Consider the following 14,466-nt stretch of genomic DNA (forward strand, 5'->3'; position numbering starts at 1 on the left):
CATGGTGGATCTCTTTTGTCACTCAAACCGATAACGCGAAAGCGAATCTTCTGACCGTGCAATCTAATAGCCGCAACTGCACCACAATACACAAGTGATTGTAGTTGCAGCAGCGACATATCAGCACACAGTCGAGATGCAATCTCATCATTGATTTGAGATAGAATTCCCGGAGTTGCTGGAGATGCATAGAGCCTGGGAATACCTGGTCTATGCAAAGGATCCATATCCGAGAATTCTATACACGCTCTTTGGAATTCGTCCCGAACCTCAGCGGAAACCTCAGCTGGACGGTGGAGAAGAGTGCTTCGGCGAGTACTGAACCTGTTGCCTGCAGTGCGGCGTGGTGTTGTTGATGCCGCCGCCTCTGCCCCCATCGACTCTCGGTCACCAGTTTCCCCGATGACTTCAAGTCGAACACGCTCCCTGATGGTGGCTGGGATTGTGTCGCTGCGAGTAATAAAGCGGTACTGGTCTGCGATTCGCTGCACAGTCACGTGCGCGAATTGCGGGAAACGTCCATTTCATCCGCTTCCTACGCGAACCTGCTGAAGTGGTCGCCACAGATTGTGGCGAAACAGCTGCAGCAGGCGGAGCTGTGCTCCTGGTCGTCGTGGCGCCTAGACGTCGAACCGCCCCACGACTAGCGGTTTCGACGCCGTGCTGTCCATTACGAGAGCCCGACCCAGTCACCAAGTCAGACGACTCCCGCCGGTTATCCGTACCGGACCTCAAATTTCTCCTTCTTCTCATTGTTGGTGGTGCATTTTATCCCTAGCTGCCAGGTGTTGAGATAGCTTCCTTAGTGAGTAATCTGCAAGACTGCGAAGTTCCTGCACTTTCCTCACCTACCCCCTGAGATTCTGCGGTGGCGTACAGCCATTCAGACTGAAGCTAACTATCCCTCCTCCTTTCACAACCGGGCTTGGGACCGGCTTCGGCGGAGTTTATTATTATTATTATTGATTTTTCGGATTTATAATTAACTTCTCACGGATCCGTATCCACGGCGTCGACAAGCTCCCGCTAGCAGCGAATAACTTAATTTACAACAGTGCCAAGTTTCACCCCATCATACTTTGAAATGTCCTCGGCCTTATCCAAGAGCTTCGACCAATCTCTCGATGATCACCTTTGGGACATTCTAACGTTGGGTTGGTACACAACGAGGAGAGATATCACCTACACGATTTGTAGATGAAAATCGGCGTTTACGTACTAAACCATATCTGTGCATCCTTCAAACGCTCATCCTGCGGAACTCTCGTTAGATATTACTTCACCGGACCAGGTAGCAATTATGCTGTCATTCCTGTGTGGCTGTCGCTCGCCTTTCCCTTTCTACTATACGCAGCCCTTTTCGCACATTAGTTACGAATGTCGCTAATTCCTGCCATTTGTCTTCCGACTGAAGTATGCACTTCTCCCCTATAAATTTTTCGACTTGCGTCATCCTCTCCCATATAGATTAAGTGATTTTATTCATAAGCAGGCGACCATCAGATTTTGATTCCGAGGTCAATGTCAGCGCCCGCCTTGGTACGCGCATCCAGAAGACAACTCCTAAATCTTCTGTTGATCACAGAGTATCCAATCTGATTGCCTTTATTGCGTCGGTCAGTTGAAATCCAACTGACGTTGTGATTTTAGGCTCGAACAACAAGTCTTCAATGTCGAGACGTTACACATTAGTTGCGATTTCCTGCTTTGCATAAAAGTTGAATATGAGATAAAAGCTGGGCGTTGCCCCAGAATGCGAGTTGATACTTCACTGCCAGCCACATAGGACCTGCGGTTTATCCTTCAAATTATCAGTATTGATATAGCATAACAACTGTTATCCTAAGACATTAGGTTTAGACAATTCTGCAAGTGCTGAATAATAATACCTCCTGAAATCCCCTTTGACAATCAGATGGAGTGAACACTAAAACCATTCATAACAAAATTCTTCGCAACTCCTATTAGGGGGATTGATGCCGCAATTATTGAAGCTACCAGAGGTCTTGGAGATGAAGCATCGCAAATAATCTTCAGAACCGTAGAAGAAAGTTATCGTTGGTACGAACACAAGTACCTTTTCTCGGCATAACTTGGGTAATGATGAGTATAAGCTAACAACGGAATGACAAAGTACTGCATATCGTGCAATACAGTGATCTTGAGAACGAAGACGCAAAAACCTACCAAAAACTCCACCGAGGGGAGATGGAATAAAAAGGTCAAGGAGAACAACAGGTCATGCATACATGCATACTCTACTTGTTCTATAGAGTTCAGTTTACCACCCTTAGGTATTTGATAGTCGGCTTCGAGATGAGCGTATGTCCACTCAATTACACTTTCTCAGTGTTCCTCTTTGTACGGTTCGTTATTTGTACCGCTTCGGTTCTCTCGTCAGGCAGGGTCTGCTCGGTTCATCCAAGCCAGAACTTTATTACGCCCACTGCGTCCGTCGCCTAGAGCAATAGTCCTCCGGGTATTTTTTGTTGTTGTAAGAAATAGAGCCAGATGATTCGTAAAGCCAACAATCATAGCACCTTCTAGGACGGGAAGAACAAGCAACCAGTTCTACATGACATTCGACACCAGCAGCCTAGTTTCGGGCTCTTCATTACCTCCGCTTTGAGGATAGACACTTTATGTCTCTCCTTCATCTACTACTAGGGATTCCTCTCTGAGAGGTAATTCCTGAACACACTTGCCAAATACCCAAGAACACCTACTTCAGCCAACGAACCATCAATTCAGTTCCATCTAGCGAAGTTGCCTAGTTTTCAGTGCCAGCTTAAAAGATTCTAGTAAAGCTCCTTTCCCAGAAACAGTATCTCCAAAGTTGCGATTTCAGTGTTGGCCATCGGGGAGCAGTCGATTTCTAAGTATAGTAGCAATGCATGCTTCCGTCTAATATTGAGTGATTTGGGTGACTTTTTCTCTGGCTGTACCATCTAAGGATACGTTGGTTCTGACCGCCGAGGAAAACATGACGTCGCCCGTCCAGGCAACCTACTTGGCTTTCTGCAAATGCTCCTTTTTGAGTTAGATTTGCTCTTGATTGTCATGCATATTGTCTGGTAATCACTGTGAGCACAATCTTCTTGAAAAACCACTCTTCTTGACAAAGGGCTGATCACGTATGTCAGGTTCACTAGACATCTCAGGCCCTTTCCTCCCGTGAAATGGAAAACGATGCGAGTTTGGAAGGAATATGTTGTACATTGCATGAGATTGATTGCTATACATTGGGGGCGATATTCCCTCAATAGTAGGATGCAATTAAGTTTATGTTAAAATTCCTTTTCTGGTAAAGAACTAGGAAGTGATTATGGAGCAATATTAAAATCCTCTTTTGTTGGAGGTCATCCTAAACATAATTCGGAGCTTTTTGCAGGCATAATCCAAAGCTAAAATCTGCGCCTCCCATATCTGTCAATGTGTTTCTATTCTAACAACATCGTTGTAGCTAAAACCTAAATATTGTACACACGATCTGCTACAATGGTCATTTTGTGTAGCCATTGGAGGATGCATGATTCTATGTCAAGTTTTGAACTAACTTCGAAACAACTTTATGTCACATTGAATTTAACAGTTGCCGCGGGATTTAGGGATTATCGAATTATTCACTTAACGAGCGAGTTTGGCATTGCACTTCACAATAAGAAGGCAGTATCTGAATTCAACTCGGGTCTGGAACATGGGAAGATGATAGAGATGCTAATGAACAGTGCATAGCGATTTCTAGATAATCGAGGGATTACTATGGAAGAAGCTGATTAGGTTCCACGACTGTAAACCAAACTTTCACTGAGTAGTACATAATAAGCATTTAGGTTGTTTCACATAAAATTAAATTGAATGCGACTGTATCGCTTCTTTTGAAGACTATAAACTTGTGGCCCGTCATTGTATACTTTGTTACTGAGGTGTTTTCTAAGTGTGTTAATGGGGACATATTCATGGCAATAGTATTTTTTTCTCGTCAGACCATGAGCATGAGTGAAGATTATAATTATCTATACTCCCTCTTAAAACGACTGGGCATTGAACATTTTAGGACAAGAGAATCCACTCCCCATATTAGTAATTCACATTTTACTAAAGTACAGAAGCAACCTTACTAATAGCAACTTTGTTATCGAGGGTTACATAATGTTTCCTTTGATGTCTTAAATACACCGTATCCAACATGATTACATTGGCTACGAGGGCAAGCTTAACACAGTTGAAGGAACCTGTTAGCTGATAGCTCTATTGCACAGTTCGTAAAGGTTAATAAAAGTTCAGGGTGGTCATTAGCTGTAGGTATATTGTAGTACTCGTAAATATAGCTTTATAAACTGCTCAAAGGGCGAACTATAAAAATCAATAAGGAAACGGAGCAGCCTAGCAATCGACCTTATTCTTTATATTACTATTACTATCGATTGTATCTATTATTGACTACGACAGTAATTACTAGAGGGCTAATATTGGAGAGAATACTTAACATTTGGGGTATAATAATAAACTGCTAAGTTTTGACGTATTGTGCTGATGTCAAAAGACACACATAAGTTAACAAAATGCGGAGAATGCCCGTTAATTGCTGGGGCTAGAATGTTCACTCTTTTGTTTTGGACAAAAGGCTTCACTGAGTGGCTTTTCAATAAAGGTGAATATTAAAGGGAGAAAAAACCCTTAAAAACACTGTGAACTAAATCACGAAGGGAAGCATGTTCAATTTAAAATTCCACTTCTTCCTTCTCCTTACTATGTTCCCACTTCTTTTTAAAATGGAATAATTCTGACACACTTCTCAACTGACATATTCCGAATTCCTGACAGACTATCATGGAAATAAGTTGTAAGTGGCAGATCGACAGATACACGGCGTTGTAAACTTGAACTTTAGTCGAAAAGAAAATATAGATGTTGATGTATCACTGAAAATTTCAAAACGCTAAGACGTAAGGGTGAAGTAAGGGAAATATTGAGTGCCTTCTGATCAATTGACCGGACAATTTAGCTTTGAAAAAATTAATACTCCGGGAAAGAGAGTTTTTGCACTAAGAGGTTCCCAGTGCCTACCGATGCTTGTTTGTATAATATAAAATTTCTAAAATTCTGGATGGCAAGGATGGATCTGCCTTTGTGAAATAACATTGCTGACTGAATGGAGTGGAAGAGTTCCACAATTTCACGACATGCAAATCACCTTGTTTCTTCATTTCAATTCTCGTCATTACATAGTTTCTTCTATTATTTTATGTCATCCCGTTTCTAGTTACCCGTATCCTATCTCGACATCCCATTAATAATCATCAAATCGACTTTACTTTACTTAAATATTCATTTTAAAGGGTTGATTTAACTACTTTAAAATATTTACACAAAACTCATCAATAAAATCTCCCTCCACCCCAATTCCTATTTGGTAGCTATGCAATTATATACCTTTGAAAATTAAAATGGTATCTTTTGCATATTAGCGCAATTTTACTTAGCGGATCGCTGCAGGAAATAGAGAAACATTTGTGTGTGTATTGTTGTGAAACTGGTAAGTGCACTATTCACGTGGCAGCAAGTGCAGCTTGGGTTTTTTCTAGTCCCGTGTGGAAGTCGCAATCTCCGATCATGACTTGATGGGAAGGGTGCTACTGGCCATGAGTCTCGACTACTAGTGAATCGATTGATCAACGGTAGCGTACGTTAGAAAACAAATTTCCATTAAACGTTTAAATTTTCGTCCGTGTAGCCATAATCATATGATCCTCTACGGGCACAGATTGATTGAGGAAACATAATTAGAAACCGCCTTGACTTACACTGCTTTACTGGTTTCATACTTGCAGTATTCGCACCAGCGAAAGCGAGTCTTACTAATATCTCTGCAAAATAATAGGTACGGGGCTTGAGTTGTGCAGTGGAAGTCTACGCAACCAACATGAAACTCCGACAAACAGCCAATCGAGAGCACATCTTCCTCAAATTTTCGAGGAGCATACGCTCTCGAAGAGCCAAACACTTTCTGTGATAGTAGATAATCTCCGGTGCGGCTTCGTGGCACGATCAGTCTTTTGTAGACTCGGGTGTTATCGTCCTTCTCGATTATGGGCGACTCGTACCCTTACTTGACTAGAATCAGCTCGAAGTAGAGAACCGCAACGAAGCTTTTACACCAGTTACATTCCACTCCACGTACAAGAGAACGCATATCATATCATAAGGTAACACGAAAAAAGCAACAAACTGGTGGCTGGGCACCACGTCCACGGCGGCCATTGGTCGATCATCCTTTAGTTGCGGCACCGTCGGGGAACTCCTTCCTGCAACGGAAGGCAACATGCACGTATGCATTACCGCCTCGAAGCGTACCACTGCTAGCAAGGCTTTGTCTAAAAGCAAAGATACCGTTGACTACATGAATGCCCATGTCATATGGGTTGCAGACATTGCAATATGCTTAACTGGCACAGAGTTCATCCATTCTCTAAACCAGCGCCATCTACATCACAGCCTTGACATGTTCATTATATCATACCCATTTCGAGCACACACATTCTCTGTGCTCATATGTGACCCAATCTTTACAACTTTCATTCTATCTAAACTGCCACTTAGATGTTACACTCTCATTTAACGTTTTGGGCGCAAGATCTTAACTCTTCCATCCATTTGCCATTAGTAAGATCTGTTTGCAGCCAAGGTACACCTTTCCTGATCTTGTAGGCCGTGGCACGACGGTCTACCTCTAGACCAAAAAGAGATACATTCCACAATAAATACATGGAATTTGTCGAAGCCGTCCGACATAGAGGAATTCAAGTTAACGTAGAAGAGTTTCCTCCCCTGTTCGGTCATTGCAAACCGATACAATATAGGCGACCTATACGTAGGAAACTTAACAAAGAATCTCACATATAAGGATTTAATCTTTTCTGCTTCTACCTCATTAACAATTCATTACACGCCTCAACATATACAGCAATTTCGAGAAATGCATCCTGCGCTCGATCAGGTGCGGTTAAAAGTACGTACGACCGCAATTGCGACTCCAATGTATGCTGTTTTTTCAGTTATTTTAAACTCACTTCGTTGAAAATCGCGGTCAATCCTTCCGCTGAGACCCCGTACCAATTTAAGGACTAATGATGCGAACATATACTCGCATGTGCATACCGCGTTGCTCGAGCTCAAATTAGACGTTTCCCTCACCAACAATGAGGAGATTATCCGCATAAGCCGCGCATTTAACCACCAAACTAAGTTCACCAAAAGTGCAAGTGTATCGTCAAGCTCCATATAAATGAGCCTATGATGGATAGGTATCCGTGATCCACCATGTTGGTATCCATCTAGATATCCACGTTCCACATTCACCGACATAGGCTCAATGACATCTTGGACGTGGAGATAGATTCCACAAAGCTAATTCCTGGTAGTCATACTCAGGAAGTTTTGCAACACCATTGACCAACAAAGGGAATTAAATGCGCTTTTGAAATTTACAAATCTTCCAAGGACGGATTTGGTAATACAGATATGACCTTGAACGACCGAGAATTACTCCTATCCTTCTTCGATAACTTCAGGGGCACGAAAATCCCTCCCGTGTGCAACAATTGTACAGACCAGCCAAGCGGCTTACCATCTCTTGTCAGTTATCCAATCCAACCCAGGTGAATTTTTGAGCTTAGTCATACCGTCTTCCATCTCGCAACACTGCAGAGTAACAATTTCTTTCTCTCTTCAGCGTGATCGACACCAAAGGCTCAGATTTCAAAATAACCTCACCTGGCACAACCACTATCACGCAATATTAGCATAAGCTCTCTGTTCACCTCAATTTCCCTTTGGATATCTAGTAGACCGTCCCACAAGCATCGCTATGCCCACCGACAAACCCCTCCAGTATTTTTCTTTCGTATGCTTTCACAATTTTTTGTTAAATGATACTTTTCGGCTGTAAGCGAGCCTAAATGGTGAACACCAACAAGGGGATCAACTTAACTTTAACGACGCTCCATTTGCAATCTTTTCCCAAAAGTCACGGACATCCCTTCACTTGCTGCGAAGTGCATTCGTCCACTACATGGCATATTGCCGGGCTTTCCGTTCCTCAACGTATGGTCAGCACACACTTATCCTAGCAAGGTACATATAAATACTTACCAACACCTATCGGTGGTTCAGTTGCAAATCTGCCTTTGTTTCCATTCTCTTCTTGCAAAGTTATCTAAGAGCTATTTTCCCAGCAAGGGGGAAGTAATGACGACCTACGAGGGCTCGTAGATGCGATGGGAATTTTCGCCAACAATACAGGTGAGGTGCTAGAAGTCTACATTGGAACCACGCGACAGTTTCACGTCTGGACGGAGTACCGTAGAAGGCACTTTAGCTCGCGGTGAAGTCTAGACCGCGAATATTCGCTGAGTTATTCAAGGTGTACATTCCGAGGGGAACACTTCCCACGTCACAGAAGTTGGTTCTGCAACCTAAGACTAGTAAACTTCCAGGCGAGCAATCTTCCTACAGAACCATGTCTTTTAGAAACTACGGGAAAAATGTCGGAGAGAGTAATCTAAAAGGCATTACTTCCAATTTTTGAGATCCTTAAGTGCCTTCCAGATCGATAGTATGGCCTTCGTGAAGTGGGATTAACCACTGATGCTATCAAATTTGTTACTGGTTGGCGAATGACGCAATTTCCGGAGAGGTTAGTACCAGCAGATATTCCATGGTGGTGGCTCTGGACATGAAGAAAGCACGTTTTGGGTATGATGATATGTAGATGCAGAGTTCGGTTTTAAGCAGTATATGTATTATATTCGGGGTAATGAACATACCACGAGTACGATTCTACCAAGAATGATGTTAAATACAGGAGGGCAACCTGTATTTTTGGGCTGCTTATTGCCAGGATGGTGACAACATCTTGTTGTATTCAGCCTCTGTTTAGGAAGTTGCGCTGCATGTTTCATGTAACATACATAAAATCAGTACGGTCAACATAAGAGCATTCCAAAGGATGTCCAGGGCCATATCGAATGATGTAGACGAGATAACGAACTTTATATAAAATCAAGTGCACGTTCTTTTATCACAAATAAAGAAAACCGAAAGAGAGAGATTTATAAGTATATGACAATTGCGATTAGCACCTCCAACGGGCAGAAAGACAATGAGCCGCTTTTAACGAAGGCTGGTTTTCCTTGAAATTATTAAAGCCGATACGTCCTAATAGGCGATATCGCCATATCTGACAGACATTACTAAGAAATTGAGTGGACCTTTTTTCGGTATAAGCCTTTTTAAATCCCTTATTAATTATTTCTAAATTATATATGAGTAAATAAAATGTTATCTTAAATGATGATCCCGATGACAATAGTACTTCTAGAAATATTATTTTTATTAGGGAAATGGAAAAGCATGCTCCTTTTAAATCTGTGAATCTCAGGAATAATAGCCGACTGAGTTCCTTGTTTCATAGTTTAAGATCAAATTATGTGGATTTTGTATGCTTCAAGAAAAAGTACACCGAGGTTAGTAAACATACCAACAATTAAGCTAGTTAGGATATCTCCAAATTAACTGTTGCTTCTCGTTTATAATTTAAAAAATCTGCTTCGAAGAACGTTCAAGTCTAAGAAAATCTTTCATCTCAGAATAGCTGAACCTAAAGTTAACACTAAGCCTACAGCAGTCCCATATCATCAACTATAATTTCCATTCATTCGAAGACGAATGCTTTTTACAATGACTTAGTTTAGTCTTCAGGGAATGTAGATTCCCCAAACTGTTTTACGGACCTTATTTTCTGCAATAATTCCGAAGTAATATCTTGGAAATAATTTGAATTTTCACATTCAGGGGAATAGGGCGTATGGGTAGTAACATCCCTTTTTAATAGTACTCTTGGGAGTTGTTGGGCACGTTTGATCTATGACAACTGAAAATATCTTTATTACATGTATTTTATCCCATACCTCTGAATTCTATGATAGAATATATTAAATTGATTGATTATATAAAAACAACCCTTTCTAAAATATATATTTTTATTTTCAGATCTACGCTATTTCCATAAATATATTTAAGGTAAGCTTAATCAAATTTTAATGAAAGTGTATGCAAATTGCGAAAGGGTAATTGAATACGAAATTTAAAATTGTGCTTAACACTGAATAAAAAAAATTTGAAACTCATTGGTGTTGTTCTACTAGAAGATATTTGGAATATTCAAGTTAATTACGCGTACCCTCGGTGGGTATATACGTAGGTGCTTTAAATGTAGCAAATAGGCTTTACCTTTCTGTTTTATAATATACATATAATTAGATTCCCGTTAACCTTATTATTTGTTTTGGTAGTACTGGATTGCATTATGTCTGGCTTTGCTTTTCGGGGTCGCTTTGATCCTCAAATGCTAGACCTTTCGCCCCAAATGAAAACATGTTTTAATATGTGTTTCTGCCCCACGAAAATATGTAAGAACTTCAATGTAAAATTCGCTTTAACTTCTAGCTTCACCTCAATGCAGCAAATAGTATTGAACAGATCCTAAACCCTTTACTCAAATTTGTTAAACGCATTCGAGAAAAATTTTGAAAATCGATTTGAACGTAGTCACTTTTTCTTTACCCAATGTCTGCCTTTTTAGTAAAGATTTTGACCTCGAAAGGTTGACGGATGCTGGGAGTGTGGGATTCGCACCACCATTTGTGATGCTGCATTTCTATTCAAGAACTATATTTGCATGTCTTAATTACACATTTGTAGAAAAGTGACTCTCTTGTCCATCTCTGTACCTTAGTTGGCTTTACTGTGGGATCGTGTATAATTTCACATTGATATCACATTACTTTTGTAATATTATAAATATCACTTTTCCCTGTCCTAACTATATACGAGATACACCAACATTAAATGTTATACTTGGCAGTCGAAATTACCAGCTGCCACATCACTTGCACTAGGAAGGAAGATGTGATGTATCCAACGAAAAATTACGGTATTACTCGTCGATGTTTAGTGATGTCTTTTAATGATATATTAGATTAGAAAGTGCATAAAATTAGTAATCGCAAGAGAAATATCATCACCACTTCTCTATTGGAGGTGGTTTGGTTATGTTGTGATAGTATTTTAAATGATGCTCTTATGTTGTGATGTTTGGGAGGTACTTGGTGATTGTAATGTGATAAAACTTCGGTGATATTGGATACCTACTCATCTCCATTCCACATAAGCTTTAGTTGATTAATTCAACAACTATTTTTATTAAGTGATAAACATCAGTTGCCGCGCAAAAAAAAAGTAATTTTCACCAAGTTTTAAAAAGATCAGTTTAGAAGTTTCCGAGCAGTTGTTGTCACCGCTTTCAAACACGTCAATTGTATAAAATTAAATGCTTTTTTGAACTTCAGGTCACTTTCGGTTTGGATCCTTTTCTCAGTAAATTTTATTCTGATCGACTTAATAGACTTAATAGGCCAAATAGTTCCAGGTTAGTTCGGGTTAACCTCTCCTCTTTAAAAGTTAGTCAATGAATTCTTGATTTTTAATTGAAATGCTTTAGGAATTTGACCTCCAGGCAGTAGACACCCACTCGTCGGCCACTGCGTGCCATAGCGCGTAATGCAATTGTCCATAATGTGCAGCCTATCCACGCCTTCCGCCTGTAGTGCATATGAGTGCCAGGCCTGTGCATCGATCACGTTCTTCATTGGAAATAGTGCCAGGCCAGCGTATCTCTCTCAGTCAGCAACACAGAAGAACATTCTCACTTTGGTTTTAGTGATGAGATAATTGAATTTTCAAATTTTAGGCAAAGCAACGAAAACGAATCTAGCCCTATTAATGCGTCGAGCAACATCCAGTTTGGTGCCAATGTCCACAGAAACCACGCCTCCTAGATCTACGAATAGAACGACGCCCTCGATGTTCTACTCATTAATGCAGATAAGAAGAGTGCAATTACCCGTCAGACTGAGAACCTTTGTTCTGTTGGTGTTTATTATATGTATGTATGTATATATTATATAACCGATGAGAGAGCAAGTAGTTTTCATCGGTATAGTACAAGATAGCATGAAGAACGTTACGGGTAATAAGAAGGAATAATATCGGTGACAGGATGCAACTCTGGCGGAGTCCGCTTTGAACATAAAAATCCTCCGAGATGTTACCTCGGTGCAGCACGTGATATTTTACCCCAAAATATGTCGCTCTGATTAGGGCTATTAATTTCTCCGGAATGCCTCCTGTGTAAAGCACTCCAGATGCACTGCAAAATGATCCGAAGGATGTTGATGAGAGATAAGGAGTCAGTTGGGCCTTTAATCTATTCTGTTCATCGATCCGTTACCATGATTCCGCAGTCAAGACGAGGACGAGGTCCTGGGTAGCACCCGAGGAAAGAACATTCTTGATGGTAGCCCAATGCTCGTCGATATTCTCAGTATATCTGCCGTCCAATCGGCAAAGTAGCTCTGTAATTGTCGAGCGAGAGTTGGATCATACAAGCAGTCGATGTTGAATTTAGGGGAAACACCTCCCAAAACCTGCCACAAGTCGCGGGCGTAACACGCAAGTGAACGGAAGCCATCATCAGATGGTGATCCCTTTCATAGCCCATGTCAGCACCTCTCTTGTTATGCATATCCAAGAGACAACTACTAAATTTACTGCTGATCGCGAAGTGGACGATCTGACTGCTCGTACAGCGCAAGCCAGCTGAAACCCAACTAACCTTATGGCAGGCTCTGTATTCGAACAATGTGCCACCAATAATAAGGCGGTGGAAATTGCAGAAATCCACCAATTTCCCGCCATTATTGTTATTGTCGCCAAGGCCGGTCAAGACCACATGTCTGAGCGAGGCAGCATTCAGATCAACCATTATGATCACAATGTCATCTTTTGGAAGCCTCCCCTGAACTGCGTGTAATTGTTTGTTGAAAGCACTCCACTATATTGGAAGTCCCCGTTAAAAATGTGATGTTCTTTAACCTTTTGCAAAGTCTGTCAGAAACCGGCTCTCTGGTCAAAAGAGTGCGCTTTGCGGTAGCTGTCAGAAAAAAACCCGATACAGGATTCGCGTCTGCTTCCATATGGCTTTCTAGAGTACATAAGCCCATTGCCATTAGTGTGGCAAGAGGAAGCGGAGTACTCTCTAAAGTCTCATGGTTTTACTTCGCTTGGGACCAGAATGCCTACATCGTTCCTTCCGCTCAAGCTGGATAAAGCGAGCATTCTGAGGATCCTATCAGGAACCCATCCTAGTCCGTTTTTTATAGTCAAAGACCTTCTAAGTGGGGTTAGTCCTTGTTCGAGGGGTTAACATTTTGGCAATAAACTTTCAAAATTTGTAGGTTGCTAGTCGACAAATTTCTATCCCTTTTAGTCGTTTGTTACGACAAGCAGGTAAGATTTTGGGTATATTCTTAAGCGTCAACTCACAAGATGTCGTTTTTATGGAAGTACTCATTTGGCTTCATTTGCGCAAGTAATTCATATGGTGGCTCATTACAGTTCTTAATAGTATGTATGACTTTACTTACTGCTTTCACTTTTATTTCTTGGTAAAGTTAGCTTAGTTAGTTTAGGTTAGTGGGAGGAGTTGCAGCTCCAAACACTTAGACCTTTTGTTAGTCTCATTGTACTATTTTCGGAAATCCTCAGTTCAGTGGCCTCCCGCTCATGGCGTCCGCAGGCCTTTACAGATCTAAAAACATTCTCCAGAGCCAGTGAGTGCGCGGATTCTTCTCTGTAGAAATTCTTAGCGAGAAGTTGGGCAGATTTCCCGTGCACTCCCCCCGATTTGCCTTCCATGACGTCGGTGATAATTATTCCACGATAGCTTGGACTCGAGATGCACTTCTTAAATACCTGTCTGTTTGTACCAGCTGGATTTCCGCTCCTAGAAAGGTAGGTACCATGTAGCTGCATCTAACTATCCCAGTGAACATAACTAGTTTAGTCGTCCTAGCATTCACCGCCATTTCGTTACGGAGGTACCAAACGCGGATTACAAGCGGTTGGATATTGTGATTATAACAGGAAGATCATCTGCAACTGTTGGTCGGAAGCTTCTTCCATCACTGTAGATGAGTTTCCTTTGCTTGGAAATAAATATCATCTTCACATCATGCCAATTAATTGGAATAAAAGCATGTGCTCAGCATGACCGGTATTTATTCCGAATATGAGATCCAGGGCGTCGATTCTTTCTATTACTAGAGCAGGAATTATGCCATTCATGCCCGCAGACTTGTATCTGTGGAGCGAGTCAAATCGCGTTTTACTCGCTCTCGGTTGAGGGTGATCGGTCCTGAGCTGAGATTTCCAATGTTGATTAAAAAGTATGTACCACCTCCTCTGTAAACATTGATAACCCGGCTACTGGCTACGTTCTTTGGCAAGGATCCGCTTCACCTTTGAGGTTGCCTTAAGCGAGCTATTCTCTTCGCAGAAGGTTCT

At 41.3% G+C, this 14,466-nt stretch overlaps 1 protein-coding gene across 4 annotated transcripts in view; it reads left to right on the forward strand.

The window, feature by feature from the left end:
- The window catches only part of LOC119652509 (complexin), a 538,453-nt gene that overhangs the window by 119,577 nt on the left and 404,410 nt on the right, over positions 1-14,466 (forward strand). For all 4 annotated transcript variants that reach the window (XM_038056700.1, XM_038056699.1, XM_038056702.1 and 1 more), the window contains one exon: positions 10,054-10,083. The gene's annotated coding sequence lies outside the window, so the exon portion shown is untranslated. The remainder of the gene's footprint in view (positions 1-10,053; positions 10,084-14,466) is intronic.

This window comes from Hermetia illucens, chromosome 3 (genome assembly GCF_905115235.1).
Source record: "Hermetia illucens chromosome 3, iHerIll2.2.curated.20191125, whole genome shotgun sequence".
Taxonomy (NCBI): Eukaryota; Metazoa; Arthropoda; class Insecta; order Diptera; family Stratiomyidae; genus Hermetia; species Hermetia illucens.